The 25,093-nt window shown below is 34.6% G+C and overlaps 1 pseudogene; it reads right to left on the reverse strand.

The window, feature by feature from the left end:
- Window positions 1-8,015: 8,015 nt before the first annotated feature.
- Window positions 8,016-8,194, reverse strand: LOC145298074 (U2 spliceosomal RNA; annotated as a pseudogene).
- Between the last annotated feature and the right edge of the window lie 16,899 nt (window positions 8,195-25,093).

Here is a 25,093-nt window from a genome sequence, read left to right on the forward strand (position 1 = left end):
TCACGTCATTTTAAGATTATTTTTATGCATGACAATGCCCCATCTCATGCTGCTAGGGCAACTACATCCTTCCTTGGATCTCAGGGCTTTGTTGGAGAAACCATCATGTCCTGGCCACCGTGTTCTCCGGACCTTAACCCCATCGAGCACCCAAGGTCAATATTGAAACGAGGAGTTTATGAGGGAGGAGAGCAGTTTTCTTCGAAGGATGCCCTTTGGAACAAAATAGTCGACGTTGCCAGAACCATTACTACATCTCAGATCAAACAATTGACCTCCTCGGTGGACAAAAAGTTGTTTAATGTAATTTCAAAACATGGTGGATATGTGGACAAATAATTCGTTTGTTTGACACTTAGCCCTCGGGATGTGCCTTTGTTTTTGTCAATTTTCCCCAGAAAATGTGTTCAATATAAATTTATGATGCTTTGGTATTGTTTTATTGAGCTAAAAGATTATCTTAGAAGACTTGCAATAAAGCGATGGGCGGTGAAAATTCCTTGAATATTAAAAAAAATAACATAACTTTTTAAATATAACATGAATTTTGATGAAATTTTAGGATTTATCTTACCTTAATACAGTCCTTGGATGGTGCAATTTTCAGCTTTTTATAACTTATATTTACTGAAATATTTATTATTTTGTAATCTGCAATAAAGCGATGGACACAGTTTATATATTTATTACTTTATTTATTTTTTATGTTAACTTTAAGTAATTGATTTTAGTTGCGTTTTCCTTACCCGTGAAGATTAAAACATACATTCTTTACAATTAGCTAACTATTTTAACACTTTATTTTTCAGGCGTAAATAATGTAAGAATTAAGGTTATTATTACAGACTAATTCCCTCCACCAAAATAAGATTTTATTTTTTTAAACGACAACGTGTAAATACTTTGGTAGCCAAGCAGAATGTAAATCAACAAAGCTACACGATAGGATAAACCTCGCGCAGTTATGGGTCGAACTGAACCGGATATAGAAGGCACATTTTTGTCGACAAGTGAGTTCTAGTTTAACTTGGCGTAGAATCTCAATGGTTTAGTGATAATATTGTTAGCTTAAGCAGTATCTGTGCTGAAAAAAAGGATTTAGTAAAACATAAAACGACAGAGGGATATGCATCCGAGTAGACTCCATCTAGTAACATTCCACAAGATGAACCGATCTCTGTGCAGGGTCTATCCTACGAACATCACAAGGAGTATGAGGCAGTCCCCAACGTCAGAAAAAGTAGTATACAGGATTACCAGGTTGATGAGGGCAGCCGTGAAACTGAGAATGTTCTGACGTTAAATGCCCGATAATAAATAAGACAACAATATGGTAAATTTACAAGTGCGTATATTTGTATAAGTACAGGATAGTATGTAACAGCAAAACTGCATGCGAAACTTACTCTAACGTAAGTCTATGCATACTGTCTGGAAGAGCCCACATATTCTATGAATTGGGTGGATAACATATCTTCTTTTTAACCTTGTTCTGTACAGATTTAATTCTGTTTTTTTTTCGGTTTCTCTAAATAGAACCCGTAATCTTATATATTCTTTTTGAAATAAGAATACTTTTTCCACGCACCTCCTGGAATTCTGTCATCCATGCGAAACTTTTTCTTTCTATATCTCATTTAGCGACGCTCACAAATTTTCAAATATTGCCTGTTTCAAATAATCATGAAGCAATAATTTTGCAAAACAAAAAATAAAATAAAATAAAATAAATAAATAAATAAGTAAAAACTGTAGTGACGATATTTTTATTACATGGCTTCTACCCGTGTGTGACTTTCTACCCCTTTTGTCTATAATAGATTGTCTTTTTCTCAAGATTGTGCCTGTGTTTCTGGACATTAGAGGTTTTTCTGGCAAATAACAACTATTTAAAATAGCGACAAATGTGACAATATAACAAAACCATGCAGTCAATTTAATATAAGACTTTCATATTTTGGGTTGCGGACTGAGTAAATTCCATTGTTTTTCTCATCGAACTTTGTTATTGTATTTATGAGTTGAAAGCTGTAAAATATTTTCTGAGATAAGTTTGTCGAATTCCACAGAATAAACTAAAGCTAAGAGTCAATTAAGCTAGCGAGTTCTCATAATTAGAAAAATGTCAGTCCTAATTTGGTTCGTATAGACTGAACGTGCCAGAGACGCAGTTAGGCTTCGGGACAATACACCGTTAGAGAGCATCGCGTAATCCCCGAACAATTCATTGGAAAAAGAAAGCGGTTTTGTGAAAAGAAACATAATCTTATGCCCTCTATGAAGTATCAGCTAATAAATTCGCTTACTCAAAGTAATTTTGCCGATAATCGCGAGTTAAATATTTACAGAAAGAGAGATTAAAAATTTAGGAAAACTACCGGTTGGCATCTCGTCTTTGAGAATGTTACGTTTTTCCGCCCGATAAAAAGATGTTTGATATGCACCAAATTGCATAACAATTAATTAGAAGGTCTAACAAGACAGTTTTAAAACGACCAAAGGCGATAGAACAGGGAGAAATGGTTAGCACGGAGGATTCGAGAAGTGGAAAAATGTTGTGCTCATACGGACAGAGATTTGTTTATTATATTTCCTAATTAGAATAAATAAATCTTTTCGTATCAACTGTTTATACTTAAGTAAGTTGTAGTTTTTACTTTAAACTTAGTCAGGAAGCAGAGATATTAACCTCAACTCAAATACATTTTCTAATTTACATGCAAGTTGCATAGGCCTATACATTCTTATATCTATTTAGAATAAAGACAATCAGTTGAGCTGTTGATACCATTTATAAACTTTTTCATATGTATTTAATATACCTCAGCTGATGACCTTTACAAGATATCTGACTGTATCACTTCATCAACCAATAAAACGTTGAAGGTACGGCCTAATGAATCTCTTTCAAGGGAGTAAAACTTCGCTAGTGGTAACGTCCGGTAAAGATGTCCAAATGTTGGTGACACGCCGTCAACTAACACTAATAGAATCAGTCCGAAACACCAATGAAACTGAACAAGCATAAGGCATTTCATAATTGCTTCCACCGAGAAAGGGAGTAAATTGCAACATATAAAGGGGGATCCTGAGACATATGATCTTTCTGAGGAATTCCTACCTCTTAAATAATTACCACGAATCGTATAAGCATTATTGTAATAAGTTTATTAAGGGAGTGATCGCCGGAGTTATGGTAACCTTATTGTCCATTAAACTGCTTACCGGATCTTGTAACGTGTCTTACTTTTGTTGTGTCATTGTAGTCAGATCATGACTATATTGACTCTAATGTTGCTTAATGTGTTGCTAACTTTTTTCATTTATCACATGTTCTTGTAAGAAAAGCCAAAGGTTACCCTGAAGCATCTCATATTGACTGCCTTTATTCGACTCCAAAGTCCAACTTTCAAAGTCAATGATTCATATGCGCCGAATGTCTAGTATTCCATTTATATCCGGGCGTAGTTGGAAATAATTCATATTATTACGGAAAGAAACATTGATTTTCCTCTGACAGAACTTGAATACAAAATATCGTGTTTATGCCACTGGCGACAGCATAGAAATTGAAAGTTTGTGGCAATCCTACGTTACATATTTCTTACTGTTTTATCTTTATTTTCCCCAGGGCAGAGCTAAACTACATTTAAAAAAGTTTTAATTGAAAGTGTTTTATTTTGCGTTTATAATAAATAGAAACTGTTACCAGAAAAATACACAAATATATATATATATATATATATATATATATATATATATAATGCTTGCGCACAATTTTGTTTTACACAGTTTTTATATTTTTGGGGGGAAATAAATAACAAACATTAATTCCAGATGTCTGCAACTGATCGTTTATTTTATTAAATCCTTTCAGATTGGACTATTTGTTGAATCATGGTTTATACATTGTTTAATATACAGCAGTATTATTATTATTTTCCTATTGTTGGATAGAACAGAAAAATCGTCCAAGCCGTTTTATGATTTTTTTTATGTGTGTGAGTGTAATACTTGTAGGCTTTTTAAATTATAACATTCCTCTACATATCAAACCTGCAATGAAAGAAACGTAACTAAACCGGTGTGTGGATGTAAGCAAAAAAAAAAAAAAGTTGTGTTGAACTGAAATTGAAAGTGAATTATTTTTGCTTTATGTTCTACGATTTTCTGAAAAGAAATGTATCAGTGGAAAAATATTTGAAATGTATTCTATTCTGCATCGACGAAAATAATTCACACAAGAAAATAAAAGATAAAAAAAAACAAACAAAAACAGTTGAACTAATCTTTATAATTTCTAGATTAGACTTGCATGCTTTTTAATAACTATATATTAACAGTTTATATATCATACTTCTAATTGAAGAGAGTTAACAAACAAATTAGGAAGATTGTGAATAAAATTAAAAGTACCATCTTAACAGGTATTTTGCTTTAGCCACAACAGTTTCACTTGAATAAGGAGCTTATAAACTATATACTAAAAACAACTCAATCTAAATCCTCCAACTATTAATTCATCCCAGAACAATAAGCTAATTTATAAAACTCAGTATGTCTGTCTGTCAATTAGCTCCATTTTTACAAACGAGATGCAATGTCGCAGAGTGGTACAAAGCGGGTCAAATGATCGCATATTTTGTGGATTATTCTTTTACGTGTTTTAACCAATAAAAATAGCTGCTTAAGTTTAAAATTTTATGAATAGAAAACTGGCAAGCGTAAGTCGACTTTAAGTGCACTTGTATACATGGCCAAATATACATTTATACGTTTCATGGAAAGTGTTCAACTGAGCTTCAATCTATGGTCCCCCCTCGCCAAACTTTCACAAGAAACACTCGTCTAGCTGTAAACACTATCAATAATTTCCCCCACTCTTTATCTGTGCCTAAACCTAAACATAGATTCCATGAACAAAGCTTCTTTCTTAGAACTGCACGCCTGTGGAATTGTCTTCCGTTTTCCTGCTTTCCGGCTGACTACAATATGGTTGTGTTCAAGTCTAAGGTAAATAAGTTCTTGATGAGCCGTTCCATATAAGTTATTAAATTTACCAAATTTTCATTACTAATGATTACTATATTGACCAACTTCTACTGTACACTCTTTAACCCTTATCCTTGAGTGGCCTCTGGGCCTTGATAATGTGGTGATGCCTTTGTAAAAAAAAAAAAAAAAAAAAAAAAATTCAGTTCATTTTATCTATTTCTTATCCGTCTGACGACAGCTCAAACAGTAGCAAACAAGTCTAATAGGTTTTGTTTCTATTCTAGCTGATGGCAAATAAGTCATGTATAGATTTTTTCATTTTTGAAAATCACTACAACATATTGAGTAATATATAATAATCAATGGAATATTTCCTCTATAATAATAGAGACGAATTTTGTATGAATTAAAATATCATATGTAGGCGTATTTTACAACCAGGAAACGCCGGGCGCCCTACTAGTCAATCATATAGCAAAATTAATAGTAAATAAAAATTAATAACAACTTCTCTACTGTAAACAAGGCCGATAGCCATTAGTCGCGTGTTCTCGTGTAATGAATTAATGCGTGAATGTAGGATTGACATGAAATTCTAAAGATAAACTAAAATGACCGTAAAATGGGCTTAAATGACTTAAATAAATAAAAAGTAAATGACTTAGAATGACTTTAATGAACTTAAGCATGAATAGAATGACCTTAAGAATGACTTAAATGCTTAAAAAATAACTGGAATGATCTGGAGAATTACTTGAATGGCTTTGAGACTTACTGGTTCTAAAGTGGGTGATCATTTTACATTAAATTAATACAGAAAAAGTTATCCCCCACTTTATATCACAAAAATTATTTGATTTAGGGAATTTGAAACGTTATATAAACCAATAAATAGTGGTATAATAAACATAAAACGAAATAAAAAGTACATGTGTTGTGGACCGACCGACTGAGTGACTTATAGAGTTGCTTGCACACGACTCAAAAAACTATTCTGTGGTATGCATTTACAAAAAAAAAAAAACTATTCTCCGTCGGTCGATCGGTCTGTAACACATTTATTTATTAGTTACAAACAAGTGCAGCATCGGTTAAGAACATATACTACACTTTGATCTTAGCCATGTGGCCAAGGAAAAGTTACATTTTGGACAAGTTTCAGAAAAGTCTAATGGATAGGTAAAAATTTATGGGGCAAAAAGTGTCATTATTTGCAATTTTGGTACATTTTTGACCCGTTATGACCCCCTTGGAATGCTGAATACGAGTGACAATGGACAAACTATGCAGTTTTACACCGTAACACATGTATATTTGAAGTAAGCACCATGGGAGACCATTATATAGATATACATATCAAGTGTTTTATTAAGAAATATGAAAAGGGGCATTTTTAACACTAAAAGTCCCCGGAGACGCAAAGCAGAATTTTGCTAGGGTCACCCATACTGAATATTAAGAACAATGCTCTGCGCATTTTGGACAAGTTTCAGAAAAATGTAATAGATGGATAAAAATTTATGGGTCAAAAAATGTCATTTTTTGTAATTTTGGTACATTTTTGACCCCTTATGAGTCACTTTGAATGCCGAATACCAGTGACAATGGACAAACAGTGCAGTTTCACACCTTAACACGTGTATATTTACATTCAGCAACATGGGAAACCACTATATAGACATACATATCAAGTTTTTGTTGAGAAATATGAAAAACGCGCCAGAAGACAGGGCGTTTTCAGCATTAAAAGTCCCCGTTGGATGCAAACTAGACTTTTGCCAGGGTAACTCATGCTGGATTTATATTGACAACAATGCTCTCCACATTTTAGGCAAGTTTCAGAAAAAATCTAACGGATGGATCAAATGTTACGGGACAAAAAGTGTCATTTTCGGCAATTTTGAGGCATTATTGACCCTTTTTTAGCCCCTGTAGGTGAAATGGGAATTTTCACACAAAAAACTTTTTACTATGCACATCTATATATTGAAATATAATTTGTGACAAAATTTCAGGAAAAACTAATGGACGGTTATCCGTCAATCGTCCAGACTAACAGACAGACAAACCCATCAAAAACATAGGCCCCTCTCCGATAAATCGGCGGACCAAAATGTAAAGCCGCGCATACATGGTCTCCCTCTGTACGAAATATGGTTTTAAAAATTGGTGCTGCATGGGAGTCCCAAAAAGGTGTGTTTTCTAGCACTAAAAGTACCCGGGGACGCTAACCAGAATATTACCAGGGTCACCCATACTGAATTTATATTAAAACAATGCCCTCCACATTTTGGACAAGTTTCAGAAAAATCTAATGGATAGGTAAAAAATTATGGGGCAAAAAGTGTTATTTTTTGTAATTTTGGTACATTTTTTACCCCTGAATAGTCACTTGGAATGCCGAATATCAGTGACAATGGACAAACAGAACAGCTTCACACCTTAACACATGTATGTTTACATTCAGCAACATGGGAAACCACTATATAAACATATCAAGTTTTTGTTGAGAAATATGAGAAACGCACCAGAAGAAAGGGCGTTTTCAGCACTAAATGTCCCCGGTGGACGCAAACCAGACTTTTGCCAGGGTCACCCATACTAAATTTCTATTAAGAACAATGCTCTCCACATTTTGGGCAAGTTTCAGAAAAATCTAATAGATGGATCAAATGTTACGGGACAAAAAGTGTTATTTTTTGCCATTTTTGACCCCTTTTGAGCCCCTGTGGGCAAAACAGAATTTTTCGCAAAAAAAAAAAAAAAAAAAAATTGCTATACACATTTATATATTAAAATATAATTTGTGACAAAATTTCGGGAAAAACTAATGGACGGTTATCCGTCAATCATCCGGACTAACGGACAGACGGGCCCATTGAAAACATAGGTCCCTCTGTGATAAATCGGGGGAGAAAAATGTTACTCCATACACCTTGCTTAAAAAAAAATAAAATGTAAATGTGTTACAAACCGACCGATGGAGTGACTTGCATGCAACTAAAAATGCTTTAGCATGGAAGGGTTTCCCGTTCCATTGCCTAAGAAAAGTTACAAACGTAAGTGCAGCATCTATTAAGAACGGATACTGCACTTTGATCTTAGATATGTGGCCAAGGAAAAGTTACAAACATATGTACAGCATGTAGTAAGAACACATACTACACTTTGATCTTGGCCAAAAGACCAAGAAAAGGGTATTTATTTACTCTCCCCATCGATCAAATTAGGCACAAGGCCGATTTTTAATGTGAGGAGTAGGGGGAAATGGAGACCAACACCCCGGGGAGTAGGGGAGCTAGATAGTGACAATTGGTATGAATGGCTGCCCCTACATTGACCAAGGTCTTATATGTGAGGCTGCTCCACGTATGGTCTTTGCTTGCAGTATCTGCCGGAACATATACTACATTTTAAGATATTAAATCCTTTATTCATGTTAAAAATACATTGAAAATCAACAATAAACAAAAAACTTAGGCACATGGCCAACGCAAAAGGGGGGATTGTGGGGGTCGTTGGTCATCCTTGTCATTCCAGAACTAAACAAGATCAAAAGTTTCTCCCAGCTAGTATCTTCTTTCACCATAATACCGCATTCACCCTTTCATACTGGTGGATGTCTTACTTAACTCCCAATTTTTAAAACATTTTTATTGACGTGTAAAACAAAAAAAAAGATAACAATAAAAATGGTACAATAATTCATTTGTGTCGTGGGCGGGGGGGGGGAGAAAAAAGTGATTAGTAGGACCCTCCCAACCCCGTCTAGTTGATAGACTGTCCGTTCCACTAGGTTTCTAAAATGAACCTCACTTCTGCGCGTCAGTCTCTAAGTGGGGATGCTCTCTAGATGGGGGTGCATGGAGAAAAGAAAATTTTGTGGGTAAGGAATGGGGTTTAGTTTGTATTTCTTTCTCTCCAATATGGGTGAAATTTAGAGGAGGGGATGAAAACAAAAATTGCAAGAAGGAGAGGATGGAATACACACTCAGCTAGCTGAGAGGCTACTTGTTTAATTTTACTTTACGGAACTGCGAGTTCCACACCTAGGCGGGGAACACATATTCAAATTTGGCTCCTCTTCATACACTCAGACTTACTACATGTGTCCACATTCTATCAAATGCCGCGCGATGCAGCCTTCTTCTATGACATCTGATCTTCACCTGTAGTTGGTGTTTAAAGAAAGTGATCAGATCCTGATCAGAAAAAGAAAATAACCCTCGGCAACCTTGTAGACGCGACGTCCAAGTAACCATTCTCGCCAGGATCGTTACCTAGACCATTTGTCTTTCCCAGTCCCACGACGGCCTGACGTTGTCCACGACATTGGATACGGTAATTGGGCGAGGATGCTCAGGATCGATGCGAGCCGTCACCTCGCTGACATACGACCAGTACTGGCGGAGTTCGCGGCAATCGAAGAAAACATGATCAGTCGTTTCTACGGCCGTTGTCCCAGAATAGGAACAATCAGGCGACTCCAAAACCCTGGAACTGCATTGTATGTTGATGAGTGGAAGTGCATTTCGGGCCAATCGCCAGATCAAAGAGAACTCTGAATTGTTCAGATGACTCGAACCTGGCGCCCAGCTCCACGTGGAGCAGATCTCACTCTGCTGCCAACCCAAACGCGCGCATAGCGGGTTGTCGGCAGCCCCCTTCACTAGATCCCTGTGGAGTTCCCTACGGGTAGCAGTCACAAGGCCGCTCGACCTTGGTATTCGTTTTAGCGCGGCTCGGCACTCTTTCATGTAGGCAGATTTTCCCCTCTGCCTGCGACGGCTCTCGATAGAAGGGTCGAGAACGAGGTCGGGGAAGGCGGCAGTAACCACGGGGTGCCACGGTTGGTCATCTTGCATATAGTGGCTCAGGAAGAACAACCTCTCAGCGTCTCTATGACACTTCAAGTCCGGCATTCCCAAACCTCCCTCACACGGACGTTGAATACAGACCTGTCTGCTCACCCAGTGTCTTCCTCTGTCCCAAAGAAGCGAGGATAAGAGCTCGACACGAGCTGTTAGGTATTGTGCAGGCAGGGGAAGTACGGCCAGTCGGTAAAGGATGAGAGGAACGACGTAAGTGGCGCACGCCTCAGCTCTACCCTTTACGGAAAGTTTCCTAGGAAACCACGAATTGACTGCAGTCTCCACCTTTGACCGTACCTCCAACCAATTTTTGTGAAGCTGGAGACCCGGTCCGAACCACACGCCGAGGATCCGAACCGGGCCATCCGTCCAGCTGAAGGGCGTCGGGAGGTTTAAAAGGCTAAGAAAAACATAAAAAGCTAAGAAAAGCAACATATCTTTGATCTTAACCAAAAAGGCCAAGCACAAAAGTGTTATGGACAGACCGACCGACCGAGTGACTTATAGCGTCGCCTGCACGCGACTACAAATCTTTGAGCATAATAAAGCTTTTGATAATGAAGTTTATGAAAATAAAAATGCTCGAATGAAATATATTAAACCAAGATCACCTTACAATAGATTTAAAAATAAGAGATGTAACTATTATTTGGTTTACACTTTGATTTAATCCAATGGTTAAAAGTAAATTAGGAAGCAAATCGAATAAAAAAACTTTTATTTGTTTCTTAACAAAACCATCCATGAGATCTTTAATAAAAACGGCCTTACATTAATTACAGTTATAGTAATAATTTAGATAAAATAAAAATGTATAAAAACAAAATATAACATTTTAATACGATAAATACCAAGTCCATGTCCAACAATAAAGCAACCTAAGGTTGAGACCAACGAGAGAAAACACGGGACACTGATTAGATGTAAGAAAGATATATTAAGCAAAAAGGTTACAAGGATAAAGTGTAAACGTAGCTTACTATTCAGTGGGGTCCAATATGAGTAGTCGCAAACTCTGAGCACTACGAGTACATTTGCTGATTCTATGGTGTTACGATACTGCTTCTTAATAGTGTTATCTCGCATAGTAACATAATGCTGGAAGAGTCCATGATGCAGGTAATTTTCAGTCTCACAATGCGTTGAAACCGTAAATTTCCTCATTGAATGCAGCAAACGATTTCATGATAATTAAAACTTGACGTGATTACGTTAGATAGTCAGATGATGACTGGTTATTATTAATGAATCATCATTTATAGCCACTTTACAAAAGCTGTCTGTGAGTATATTATACTACTTCTACTACTAATTGTAATAATAATATTCATGATAATAATTATTAATATAACAAAACACAATATTTCACAGATTGAAACAAAAATCGAAAGATGAAACTATCCGTGTAAAAGCTGACAATATAGGAAAAATGATATAACTCGTGTATTTTATTATGGATGATTGCTGTGTTTCGAAAATCTTAAGTATTTTGGAATGGACAAGTAAGCTACGCTTATCTTTTATTCTATCCTTGTAACCTTTTGTTAATATATCTTTCTCATACCTAATCCGTGTTCTGTTTTGTTTTTCAACATTGAGTCTACATAATAAGGATTCGATAAACATAGTGGCGCCGAAACCCAAATGCGTGATAAGTTCTACATCAATAGTGACAAAAAAATTCAAGAATTCCATTGCAAATTTCGTCCTCACAATGTCAGTAACGACAGAGGACCTGTTTAATCGCACAGCGGTATTGAATGTTTAATTTAGCTCGGGATCAATGATTAAATAGACCGGTTACCAACATTAGGGACTGACTAATAATTCAACACCTACAGAATATTTAAAATTCTTTAATGTCTGTCCAAACAATATAATGATTGACGAAAATTTAGAGCACTATTGCTTGCACATAAAAACGTTTGTTCACAAACAAATTTTTCGACTCAACAGCTGAAGTTGAATTTAACAAAAAAAAAATCGCAAATAAAATAATCCTCCTTCAAATTTATCGAATCGAGTTTGTTTCTTTAATAAACAGACAAGTTCTCACACGAAAAAAAAAAGAAAAAAGAAATCACAAGCATTAAAAATGTCAAGCTTTTTTTCGTGAAGGATAATTTATCTTTTCTCTTCTCCCTACACTTTTAAATAAAAAAACGGTTACTATGCAGACACTAAAATAAAAGCACAAAATTTCTACAATTATAAAAGTCATTAAACAAAGGATAGAAAAACGTGCTTTCTTGCAAACACTTTAGCCACCACCACCAAAAACAATCTATTAGGCGCCCACCCCCACCCTTAATTTTTTTTTAACTTCTGATTGTTTTTTAGTTGATAAAATAATAAAATAAGTGTGGAGACAGGTAAATGACTGCATGAAATTAAACAGAACTTTGTTATTCTGAAATAGCAACACCAATAAGTACTTCAGTTTTATTTGTTCACTTTTGTTTGCATTTTTTGTTTCTAAATTTTCTTGTACACCTACCTTTTGGTACGCGGGTGTTCAATGCAACTATAATTGCTGACATTTTATTTTATTGTATGTGCCTTGATCACCTCATTTATCATATATACACAGCTAATCAAAATTTTAAGACCACTTCAAATCTTAAAAAAAGAACGTTGTTTTAAAGCATAGATTTTAAACTGTTTCGACTTAAGGTTACTAATACTACAATCTAAAAGGTTATGGAAGCAAAAAGTTACAATGCAAAAATTTTATTTAAAAATTTGCATTTTTTATTAAATTAGGCCTTTACACATGATCAAAAATATAAGACCAAGTGTATAAATTATTAGATTTGTGGTATTTCTAATGTTTTTAGTTCAGTTAGAGATTAGCATTCACTGTTACCAAGCAAGAACACTAATCGAAGTTGATAGCTTTCGAATTCTAGGATTCCATAAGCGAGCGATAGCAGCTAAGTTAAATCGCAGTAAAACTGTTATTTGCAACTTTCTAAAGAACACTGAGAATTATGGAAAAGCAAAATCCTTTGGTAGGCCCCCCAAAATTTCTCCTGCATTAAGTAGGAGAATCAGACGGGTTGTTATGAATTACAGAGGACTTTCTTCTAGTTAAATTAAGGCGGTTATAGATGCTGGTTGCAGTCCAATAACCATCGGGCGACACTTACAACAAAAAGGCATGGTAAATAAAAAGCGTAAACAAATTCCTCGATTGCTTCCACGTCACAAAGTGGACCGCTTAAGATTTGGTCGTGAATACCACGCCTGGGACGTTGAGAAGTGGAAGAAAGTCCTGTTCTCTGATGAGAAAAAATTCAATTTAGATGGTCCTGATGGCTTCCAGCGATATTAGCGTGACAAAAATATGCCCCTTGAAATTCTTCCACACGTCATAGTAGTGGTGGTTGGGGGCCCGTAATGGTATGGAGTACCTTTTCTTACAGAGGGAAGATGGAGCTCCAGGTGGAGCAGGGTTGTCATACAGCAACTGGTTATGTTAGCATGCTACAAAAAGCATCTTTGATGATGGAGGGTCATCGTTTGTGTGAGGATGGATGGTTATTCCAACAGAATAATACTGCAATCAACATTGCAAGGCGGACCTTGAGCTTTCTACGAGAAAATGGAGTCTATCTCTTGTAACATCCTGCATACTTACCGGACTTAAACCCGATTGAAAATGTTTGGGGATGGATGACAAGAGATGTTTATCGAAATGACAAACAATATTCAACAAAAAATGAACTTCGTGAAGCCATCTTCAGAAAATTGAGCAGAATCCCCCAGACCTTAATGGAAATCTTTATTTCTAGCATACCCCAAATCATTTTTGAAGTCATGAAAAGCAGTGGAGGTATAACACATGATTAAATTTGATTGTTGAATTTTTTCATACAATTCAATACAATTTTTGTCTCTGATCTTATGATTTTAATTTAATGTAAATGTAAATTTTAAAAATAAATCTTTGGAATGTAGCTTTTTGTTTCTATTACCTTTTAGATTGTAGTATTAGTAACCGAACCTCCGTAATGGGGGGGGTCACTTCTTGCACACAAAAAAGGATTATAATTTCAGTCTATGTACTGCCGAAGCGTGTACGCTCCTGCCCGATCTGGAATTGCTCAGTACCGAGAAATGAAGCTCATTTTGTAGTTTCCAGCCTCACGCGCACACGAGATTATGCGAGTACGCACATAATAAAATGCTGGCCGCCATCTTTGTTTTTCCTTTTCTCGGCCTGAGCACCCACGGTAAGACTTGTTTTTTCTTAGCTTCTAACAACAGTAACCTTAAGTCAGACGAGTTTAAAATCTATCCTTAAATTTTTGTTTTTATTAAAGATTTTTAAGTGGTCTTAAATTTTTTTTATCAAAAGTGTATTATAAAACATCTGTCATATTTTTTCTCTATCTAAATATTGATGATATTAAGAAAATAATCATCCAAATGCTAACACACAACATGGATCAGCAACAAAATTGGAAGCTGCTCTACCAACAAAAACTATATGAAAGACAGTAGTCGGAAGAATCGCAGCAACTTTAACAAGAAAAAATCAAAGGAACGACAGTAACAATTGTTTATGCAGTTGCATTAATCACAAATATGAATTCCAACAATGCACACTTTAGAAAACTGAACTACAGTATAAAATACCTGATAAATTACGTTTAAATTCATTAATTAGCTCTGAAAACTCTTCAAAAGACAGGATCTTTTCGCAGAGCTAAATTTACATCTCGATTGAAGCACTTGAAAACGTACCAGAGAACGGCCATAGTCTTGGCATCGCAAGTGATGCAAGCTTATAGGGATTGATGCTTGCATCTCCCAGAAACTGCCAAATGATTTTCGAAAAGCTTTTAGATCTCTACTACTAGCTGAGAAACAATGTTGTCGTTGTCATAAAGTTCCACAGATAATATCCGTGTAGTGATTCCAAACTGCCTACAAAACATCATCAGGTATTTTCACACGATACCTCCAGGGAAAAACTGTGTAGATTGGCCAAGCATAGCAAAGACAAAGCGTAAATGAATATTGCAAGAGATGCGCACAGACCACCCAAAGAATTTATAGCAAAGAATTCATATGGATTTCGCAGAACCTTAAAAACGCGCACAACTTCATTATTGTGGATAGCCATTCAATATGGCCTGCGATTCAACAATGTAAAAGACCAACTACCGACAGCACAATCGGATTCTTACACGTGCTATTCGCGAGTTTTTCTCGTTGTAGATTATGTGGTGACAGATTAGGGCACTGAATCCACATCGAGTGAATTCAGAGACTTTTGCAAGCCGTATCAAGTGGACAACATTACAATATTCTACTATCATCGCTCGGTCGAATGGTCAAGCCGCGAGGTTAGTGGGCAATTTTAAAGAGGGCTTGGAAAAACCTTTAGGTATACCGACAGAAAAGACATTGCAACAGTTTACAGGATAACCCCTAATCCGATCACGCCTCTGGGATGCTTTCCCGCCAAAACAATGTTCGCAACTAAAGTCAACCAATCTTCGATCAACTCATCCTACAGCAAGCGATGTTAAAGAGCACCGCCTTGCCCCATAATAAATATTTGCGATAAAATGATTTGTAAGGCGTACAAAAAAATTCTTAGATAAGCACTATCAAACACAAACAATCTGGTCTATATTTTCTAGGGTCTGAAAAACAACCGGAAAATGTTGTTTTAATGCATCGGAGGAATCACCAAAAAATACCTACGAAGAGCCGATCGAGATAATATTCAATCACTCCAATCTCGACACGCTCCAAGTTTCTCCAGAAGTGCGACGCTCGGGAAGAAGGTAATATTTACTCCATTATCTCACGTAAACCAGAAGAGGAAGAACCATGAACAGTTTTATTTTTCTATTTTATTTTTAATCTCTGGGAATGAATTGTGCTGTCTGACCGAAACTACCTGCATCATGGAATCTTCCAGTACTCTATTACTATGTAAAATAGTACTCTTAGAATAAGCAGGATTACTTGTAGGGTGCAGCGCGTACGACTACTCATATAAGACACCACATGATACTAGGCTCCGCTTACCCTTTATCCTAATCGTGTAACCTTTTCGATTACTATATATTTCTTTGAACTAATCTGTTTCTTGTATTCCTTCCGTTGTCCCAACCTCGGATTCATATCACATCTCTTTATCTACTCTTTATATTTTCTGTTTTCTTGTTTTCATTGATTTACCATAGCTATTATGCTTCGTTCTGATTGGACATGCGTTTTCGGTCGCTATTTTGAATATATTTTTTATGTAGCTGCTTTGCACCATTTTTCTCTTGTTCCATTTTTTCTATATATTCTTGTATTTTACCTTGTCTATTTTGACTGAGTCGTTGGCGGAGATAATTAGCCTCTATTTCGATTCTGCTAGATGATGAGTATTAGTATTATGTTTTAGTTTGAAACTAAGAATATGTTTCGTATTTTGCGCATTAATATTAGAACATAAGCAGAACATATACACATATACATGCATACATATATATATGTGTGTGTGTGTGTTTATGAATTATGTATGGCTATATTTGTTATTTTTCTATGTCTGCATAAGAAAACTACTTTATTTTAACATTTATTATAGCCTTAAGAAAAGTAATTACTTTAACAGCTTCTGAAATGCATAGATTACAGAATTACGATCTTGCGGAGTAAGAGTAAGATTTTTTCAAGATATCCTATTTCAACGAATATGGAATTTTCTTACGTGAAAGGTTGTTAATTAAAGTTGTTATGGAAGTGACTTTATTGTTGTTTGTATTTTCATTTTTAAAAGGATTTATGTGGTTTGACATTCTAAGATTTATTTATTGCTGTAGCGCTAATATCTGTCTGAGTTTTAAGAGTAGTATTCATAATTGTTTCGATAATTTTAATTCCTATTCTGGATAGGGGTAATAATTGTAGAAGGGAGGGGGTATTCTGATCTGTATTATTTTCAACTGCTATTCCATGTATAACTTTGGAGTTAGGCTGTGCGGGAATGGGACATTATCCTGGTGGTGATTTAAATTCTCTAATGTGATGCCTTCTGTGATTTGGATATTTAAATTGAAGTTAATGGGGATTATATAAATTACATTTGTTGCTTTTATTGAAAGTTCAGTAACATTTTTGTGTATGCAATCATGTATTTAAAGGCAAAGATTTTGTTTTGGCAATCACAATTTTGTATCGGGTTTAAAGCTGGAGGAGGGGCTTTGGCTTTTTAAACTTACAATAATTTGAGGTTATTATTGTTTGTGCTAGGTTTGACATTGTAGAATAATATATCTTTATTGGATTTTTATTTATATTGTGCTATATCTACGTGGTATTCATAAGAATTTTCAACTATTTTACAGAATCCCCTAGGTATGGTAATGTGAACGCAAGAGTTATACAGTAGGTTAAACCGTACGGATTTTTCGCCTTAATTTCTTCTTCTTACTATTATTATTCCTATTTTAGTTGATGTTGGAATTAGTCGCAGTATTGAAGTAATTTGGGTTAAGATTAATTTTGCTCGAAAAATTTTGAGTCGCATTATTATTTTTCTTTTGAGTCATGGTATACATAATTACGGATTTATTTTATCGGATTGTTTTTGTTATATTCTATCTCATCTGTGTATCTTAAATTACTTAGGGCGTTATCATAAAAGGTTGCGACTTGGTCAAATGTTATTTATTGGCTGATAGACTTGAACTCCTATTCGAGATGGATGACACTGTGGAATGAATAATGTATGTAATACGATTTGATTGTTTATGTATGTAGGCTCGTTGGGGTTATGATAAGAGGAGCAAGTTTCGGCGCTAAAGTTAGGGAGATATCTGGGAAATTGGATGCTTTCTAATTGAATCAATTTCATTTAAAAAGCCATAGCTTATAAAAACTCATGTGATTATTTTATGGTGTGGTGATATTGCCTAACTCTATCCTTTGTAATATATAGGCATTATTTTTATAGAGAATTCCTGGCATATTTTTGAATTCTATACTGATCTCTCTCAATAAGAAAAGACCAAATATATCAGTAAAATATGAAGAGTCAGACGTCCAATGATGATGTCAAATTCTTTTTGGATGGGATATCCTTCCTAGTTCAAAATTTTCCATTAAAACTTCTCAGAGAGCGTCTTGCCAGGAGAAGCAGTTTTATTTCCCAATCTGTGCTATTGCCTTTTTTAGCGAATTTGTTTATATATGTTTTACTACAAATAATTTAACTTATATTTTCACATGCATATTTTGCTCTATTCTTTACCTTTTGGGATGAGATCGTCTTGAAAATTTTATCTTACCATAGTCTCCTATATAATAGTTTGATTTTGATTGAGAAATTCCTCTCTGGGGCAAATATCGTAGGTTTGCAATAACAGATGCCACATACAAATTCAATACGTCTACGCTATTAGTCACTACCTTAGGTTATTTTCGAACACCATTTAAAACACATTTAAGCGTTACACTAAAATGCAGCATTGCAATCTAAGAGTAATACCATCACAATCGCAACATCGTTAGAGGAAAAAGTTTCTATTTGCCCTTCTAAATACGAAGTCCTCCCATCACCACCAGTAAAGACCTAAAAGAAAACTACATTACCGATTATTCTCTGCTTACACAGTCATTAACTGACTCATATAAACGTCGATATAGCATTAACTTTCGTGTATTAAATTCATAAAGTAACAAGGTCTCTCTAGGAAAAACCTGCTTCCTCTGATTGGCTGATCACCAATTCAGTTATTCTCGATTTACTCCATTCAATCTTTTGCCACTTTTAAGGCCGTATAACGGCGGCGTTTAACCACTACCAACAAATGATAATCTGCTTTTTTTCCTATTTTTACACGAGCTTTTATTTCGTTTTTTATATTTGTAAATGTTTTTTTTCTATGTTTGAAGTTATTCTTTTTCTAGGCTTTAGCGATTACATATTTCTGTTATTTGTTTGTGTTACAAGTTACTTTGTGCTTCTTTATCATATCGCACCGTTTAATAACAACAGAAAAATAAAATCTGTTTTTCTTCCTTTTCTTGTTTTTTTTACCTATCATAATGCTCTTCTATTTTTTTTCTAATTATTGTTTCTTTTTCTGTTTCTTTTAAGAACATCTTTTTTTTTCTTTGCGTTGGAGGGGAGGTAGATTAGTTACCTTTCTACTTTTTTGCGCTGTATTACGCCGTCGTTTAACCAATAACGGCAAATGATAATCGGTAAATGTGTAGTTTAACGGTGTAAATTATTTGACATGATCACATGATCAAACCCAAAGACTGAAATACACCAGAAAAATCATTTTATTTTTTCCTCAATATTTATTAGAGAAAATATACGCCTCCAGCTTGCTTTTAAAATTTGGCCTTTATAAAATTTGACAAGTAGGCCTTTTAAGGGCCGAATTTGTTTATTTACGCTCTTAGATTAAACAGGTTTCCATGAAAGAACGTAAAACCAGTAAAATTTGGCTTTAAAAGACCGATCTGTCAAACTTTAGAAAGGCCAATTTTAAAAAGCAATACAGTGGCCTCGAATGTCGTGCATTTGATCTAATAAAAATTATGATAAATGGGGTCTTTTAATGCTTCATATGAAAATAATAATTGGGTCTAATAATGCTTTATATAAAATAATAATTTTTTAATAATTTTTGTCTATCAAATATTTTACGCCGCTAAACTACATATTTACCAGGTAATCTGTTTTTTTTTTCATTTTCTTTTTTCCCCCTTTGATACTTGGGAACAATTATCTTTTACGGTATAACCTAGCGTCGTATAAAAAAACCCTACCTCCTCATGGCAAGAACAGCTTCCGCGGTTGTGAGTATTTATGCCTACACCCGTTCTTCAACATTCTTTCTTTCTTGCTGTGGATTCATATTTTTTCTCCTACGCTCGCATCTATTCTCACTGTTTTGCACAAAGCATATATGCCGCAGCCTCATGAATAATATTCACTTACTTTTTTATGCAATGATAATCTGTTTTTTTTTTTTGTTTTTTTTCTATTTTTTCAATTTTTGTCCTTATTATCTTTAAACCGCGTCTGAAAAATGTATTTTTCCGGTTTAGCCCAACATAGTATAAACACCCCGCCAATGAATGAAACTGAATAAGAATACGGTTCCGCGAATGAAGCGGGTCGATGTCGCTTATGATATTTTTAGTTTTTAGTTAAAATCAATCATAAACTTGTGTAAATTTGACTATTAAAACGTTTTTGTTATAGTTAGAAACACAAAAAATGATACAAGCAATTGCATAGATCTTTTATAAAAGATATATTAAAGAATACGTTTTAAAGTAAAAGAAATAGTCGCCTACATTCTTTTGTCTTAAACTCTTTTACTTTTAAAGATAAGATTAAAATTTTGCTTGCAAAGAGAACATAGGTTCCGTAATTATGTAAGTTTAATTTGAAAATATAGAAAACCGAATAATGTTATATAGTTCATTAAATAAAAAATACTTTAAAATATATATATATTTTAACAGTAAACCCCCAGAAATAAATATAACTTAATAAAAAATGATATATAATCATTTGTTTTTTTTTTAATTTTCGAATTAAATGTATGAAATAATGTTTTAAAAGATGTCATCAATGATCTCTATTAAACATTAGCGCCAACCACGCAACACACATCGATAGCCTTTACGATGTCCTTATTAACATCAGACATATATCTTTAATCTTTTCTCACTAAAGGCCGACTTCTCACGGTTAATACAACTAACAAGATAAAAGGAAAAATCTTTTTTAAAAAAGCTGTTTTACAACGGAAGTCACAGAAAAATGATTTGAAACATGTAATAAAAAATTATACGGCAATATTAATTCTTTCTTTTAATTATCAAATTGTTTATCTGATGTTTCTCATCGCTTCATTCTATTTATCTTCCTAATAGAATCAACTTAAGGTTGGAGTGTTTTTTAGAGTATTGTTCATCGTATTAATACTATGACATTCAAAGGTTATTCATACTAGATTGCGCAATACATTTATAAAAAAAATCTTTCAATACGAAAATCATTCATAAATTTGGTTGCATAAACAAATATTTAAAAAGCAAATGTATACAAACAAGTAGACATTTGCTGTTTTCAAACACATTGAAAAATATATTTCAAAATTAAAAAATAAATATTCGCATTTTTTATAGAGTTCTGTTACTTTTTAAGTTAGGCTTACTTAAACATGTCGCTTGGTATTGTTTCATTTCATTACTTTCTTATAACAGAATTAGCGTGAAACATTTTCTCTGTATTAATGTAATACTGAATCTCTGTTATCCTTGGTTATCTATATAATATAAATCGCACCTGTCACGTATGTATGTATGTATGTATGTATACCTAAATCTTTCGATAGTGTCCACAGATTTTCACGAGATTAGTATCGTCTTTAAGCTTGACCTTTCAGACGATAAATATCGAAAGATTGGCTAAAAATATTGATTCATTCACCTTCAACTGGACACTTTTGACAAGGAGGAGTCGCTTTTTTCGCCGATATTTTAGAAAATCATCACTTCTTTTTGATTGACTTCCGGTTTGGCGATGGGCGCAACAGCAAATACCTCACGTTTTTAAAATCTTTTTTACACCTCTGCCTACTATTGTTTTGATTCTACCCCCGCTACTACCACTTTTTTACCTCCGCTTCGATGTTAATTACTACACCACCTACATTCAATCGGGCAACGTGGGGCACCCTCGCAAGTCTATAAAAGAAATCTTACCTGTCTATTTAAATGTATATATGTTTGTATATCTGCCTAAAACTTTCGACAGAGGCGGCGGATTTTCACGTGTTGGGGTCATTTGGAAGTTTGAACCTTTCGGACGATAAATATCGAAAAATTAGCCCCAAACATTTATTTCTTTACCCTCAACTGGGCACTTTTCTGCAGGAAGGGGTTGCTTTTTTCGCCGATATCTTTTACAGACATTTCCTCTTCCCGATTGTCTAGCCTTAATTTTAACCTACGTAACTTTCGGTGTGGTGATGGAACGCAACAGCAAACACGTAACGTTTTTTTTCACGTTCTTTTCCTCTTTTGCGGTACGGGTGCGAGCCTGACTGCCTACTATCCACATTTTTGCTCAACACACACCTCCAAATACCCGGGCAACGCTGAGAACTCAGAATAGTTTAACTATAAATCATTCTATATTGCGATAATGCATTTATTACAAAACAAAGTCTCACCGAATTTAAGTAACAATTTTCGTTTTTGTTGTAACTTTTTATATTGCTGTAACTAAACATTTGCTTATATTTCTCAATGAAAATAGTGAAATAAATTATAGAAAATGTGTTAACATTATTTGGGTAATATTTGTAAACTAAACACTAATGCACACTAGTAGTGCTTGTTTAGACATGTATTTAAAAATATTGTTTCGTAGGAATATTTATGGAATGTGTCTAGCAAAGAGTTTGAAAAATATATTTTTTATCTGAACTTTCGAAAATTAAAATTTTCCTTGTGGAAGGGTAGTGTTTTTTTCCGTTTGCTAATCTTCGAAAGCTCATATTGTTTTCGTTTATTGTCAAGCAATTGTTTAATGATGTCTCCACAACTATTTATTAATATCTTCGTAGTCGCGCCACCAGGCATAATTATTCATTATTACGCCATGAGATCAACTTTAACACCAGACAATGAAAAATAAAACTAAAATATATTTATCGTTCATAATGACAATTATAATTTTCGAAATTTCATATTAAAATAATTTTTATTCTTTGAACACACTCATTTTATATTTTTCTTTAAAAAAGTAATACTACGAACAATTAAACATTTGAGTATTTCTCAGACAATTTAAACAATACACTTACAAGTATAAAAACAATTCGTGTGAGGTTTCATTTACATATTACATTAGATTATAGATAAATAGCTTGTGAAAATGTAAGCAAAATAAAATAAAATATTATTTATTTAGGACTATGTAATCACTTTCCCTATACATATTTAACGAGTAACAAGAGTCCGCTTACTATTAGGTTCAGGAAAACATTATTATGGAATTTAAAATTTTGATTTACAAATACATTTCCGTTAAAAACCTTAAATTTATATATCAGTTTAAATAACCTTTTCCGCTTTATCTAATATATTTAATTATAATCGTTTTGGAACAATTATGTCTTCTTTTCAGAACGTTGAATACAAGCTTAGAAAAGCAAATTCGCACAATTTTCTTATTTCAATTCAAACCAGGCCGCAACGCCGTTGAAACAACTCGCGATATAAACGAAGCGTTTGACCCAGGAACACCTACGAAACTTACAGCTCAATTATGGTTTAAGAGATTCCCTGGTGGCGACGAGAGTCTTGAACATAATGAGTGTAGCGATTGCCCCTCTGATGTTGACAGCGACTAATTAACTGCCTTACTCGAAGCCCATCCAAACAACTATTCGGAACTTGCTTCGGAATTAGACGATTGTAGGCAGGATTTTTACGTTATTTGCATAAATACACTTGTTTTGTGTTGGAAAAAAATGTGTTGATTTGGATGATTTCGTATTTCGATATATATATATATATATATATATATATATATATATATATATATATATATACATATATATATGTGTGTGTGTACCGAGGTATGTGCATCTCAATTTAAAAGTAAAAACCGCAAGACTTTTATTGCCAATCTGATACTAATTATCGGTAACTCTGCATTCATTATCGAATGGTTTCTTTGTTTGAGACAGGACGTTGGGTAAGAGAAATGTTTAGACATTTTGGTGGTTAGCGGATTATGAACACATTCAACATAATACAATCCATCTTCTATGAATTCGTTTTTTTTGTGTGTATTAATATTCATATTAAAACCCTATTTTCTATTTATTAAAAAAAAAAATACAATTTTCTTATATATGGGTTGTGGAATTGCATTCACTAGGAAAAGATCTAGCTAATTTGCATATTCTTTTAAACATTCATTTTAATTAATTCCCTATTATTTGCTTCGGTTTTCTAATTTAACAAGATGTAATTATATTCATGCAGATATTCTACATGATTTATTCTTGCATAATATTTGCGTAAAAAGTTTATATTAAACACAAAATTGTTTCCATATGTATTTATGTAGAGGTATATATTTTTATTTAACAAATTTTGCCTACAAAACTCCTCCTAGAGTTTTGATCTTTTTTTTTTACAAGGTGGTGACCACTTATCAAGGCCCGGAAGCCACTTGGGATAAGTGTTATTGCGTGTACAGTACGTTAGTGTTGAGATTTGATAAAGTGTGTTACTTAAGGGGGCGGTTCATCAGGAATTTGTTTATGTTGGACTAGATGATATCCAGGTTGTAGTCAGGTGTGTAAAAGGCAGACGGAACAGAGTTCTACAGGCGTGCACTTCTAAGAAAGAAGCTTTGTTCATGGAATATACGTTTTGGTTTCAGCACAGATAAAAGGTGGGGAAAAATCTTCACAGTGGTTTCAGCTAGACGGGCGCTCCTCGTGAAAGATTGGCGAGGGGGGACCAGAGATTGCAGCTCAGACGAGCACTACAACCAATGAAATAATGATAACACAAAGGCGCGAAGCGTCTCTCCTGTGGCAGAGAGGTTGCAGGGAAGAGAAAAGGGCATCACCAACTAAGCCACGAAACCTATTTTGTACTCTGTCAAGGCAGGTTACGCTGTTTTTAGCAGATCCTGGCCAGATGTGGCAACAGTACTCTATCCTTGGACGTACTTGGCTTTTATATAGATAGAGAATTGCATCAACAGTGACATATCTTCTGGAGCGGTAGAAGGATCCCACCATTTTTCCAGCGACCTTGGCAATAGACTTGATGTACGTGTTCCATTTCAGGTCAGGAGTAAAGGTCAAGCCAAGAAGCTTATCAAAACATGGAGCTTTCCCTAATCGCGAGCCATCCATTTCAATTGATGCCAGAAAGGGATCAGAGCGTTGATGATGTAAAGTAGGAGCTTGGTTTTAGATGCATTAAAAGTAACTCTCTTCCCTCACTGTACCACGAGCTCGAGATCAGAGGAGAGAGAACCAGAGAGAACTTTCTCATTTACGGCCTTTGATGTGTTGCCATAGATGGTCCTGTCATAAGCATAGATGTCAACGAATGATTTAAGCATGTGTTTAGGGAGATCATTGATGTAGATCAGGAAGAGAGTTGGACCTAGGATGGACCCCTGAGGGACTCCAGCATTAATACTAAGG

Source organism: Euprymna scolopes, chromosome 18 (assembly GCF_053919585.1).
Source record: "Euprymna scolopes isolate OS-2025 chromosome 18, ASM5391958v1, whole genome shotgun sequence".
Taxonomy (NCBI): domain Eukaryota; kingdom Metazoa; phylum Mollusca; class Cephalopoda; order Sepiida; family Sepiolidae; genus Euprymna; species Euprymna scolopes.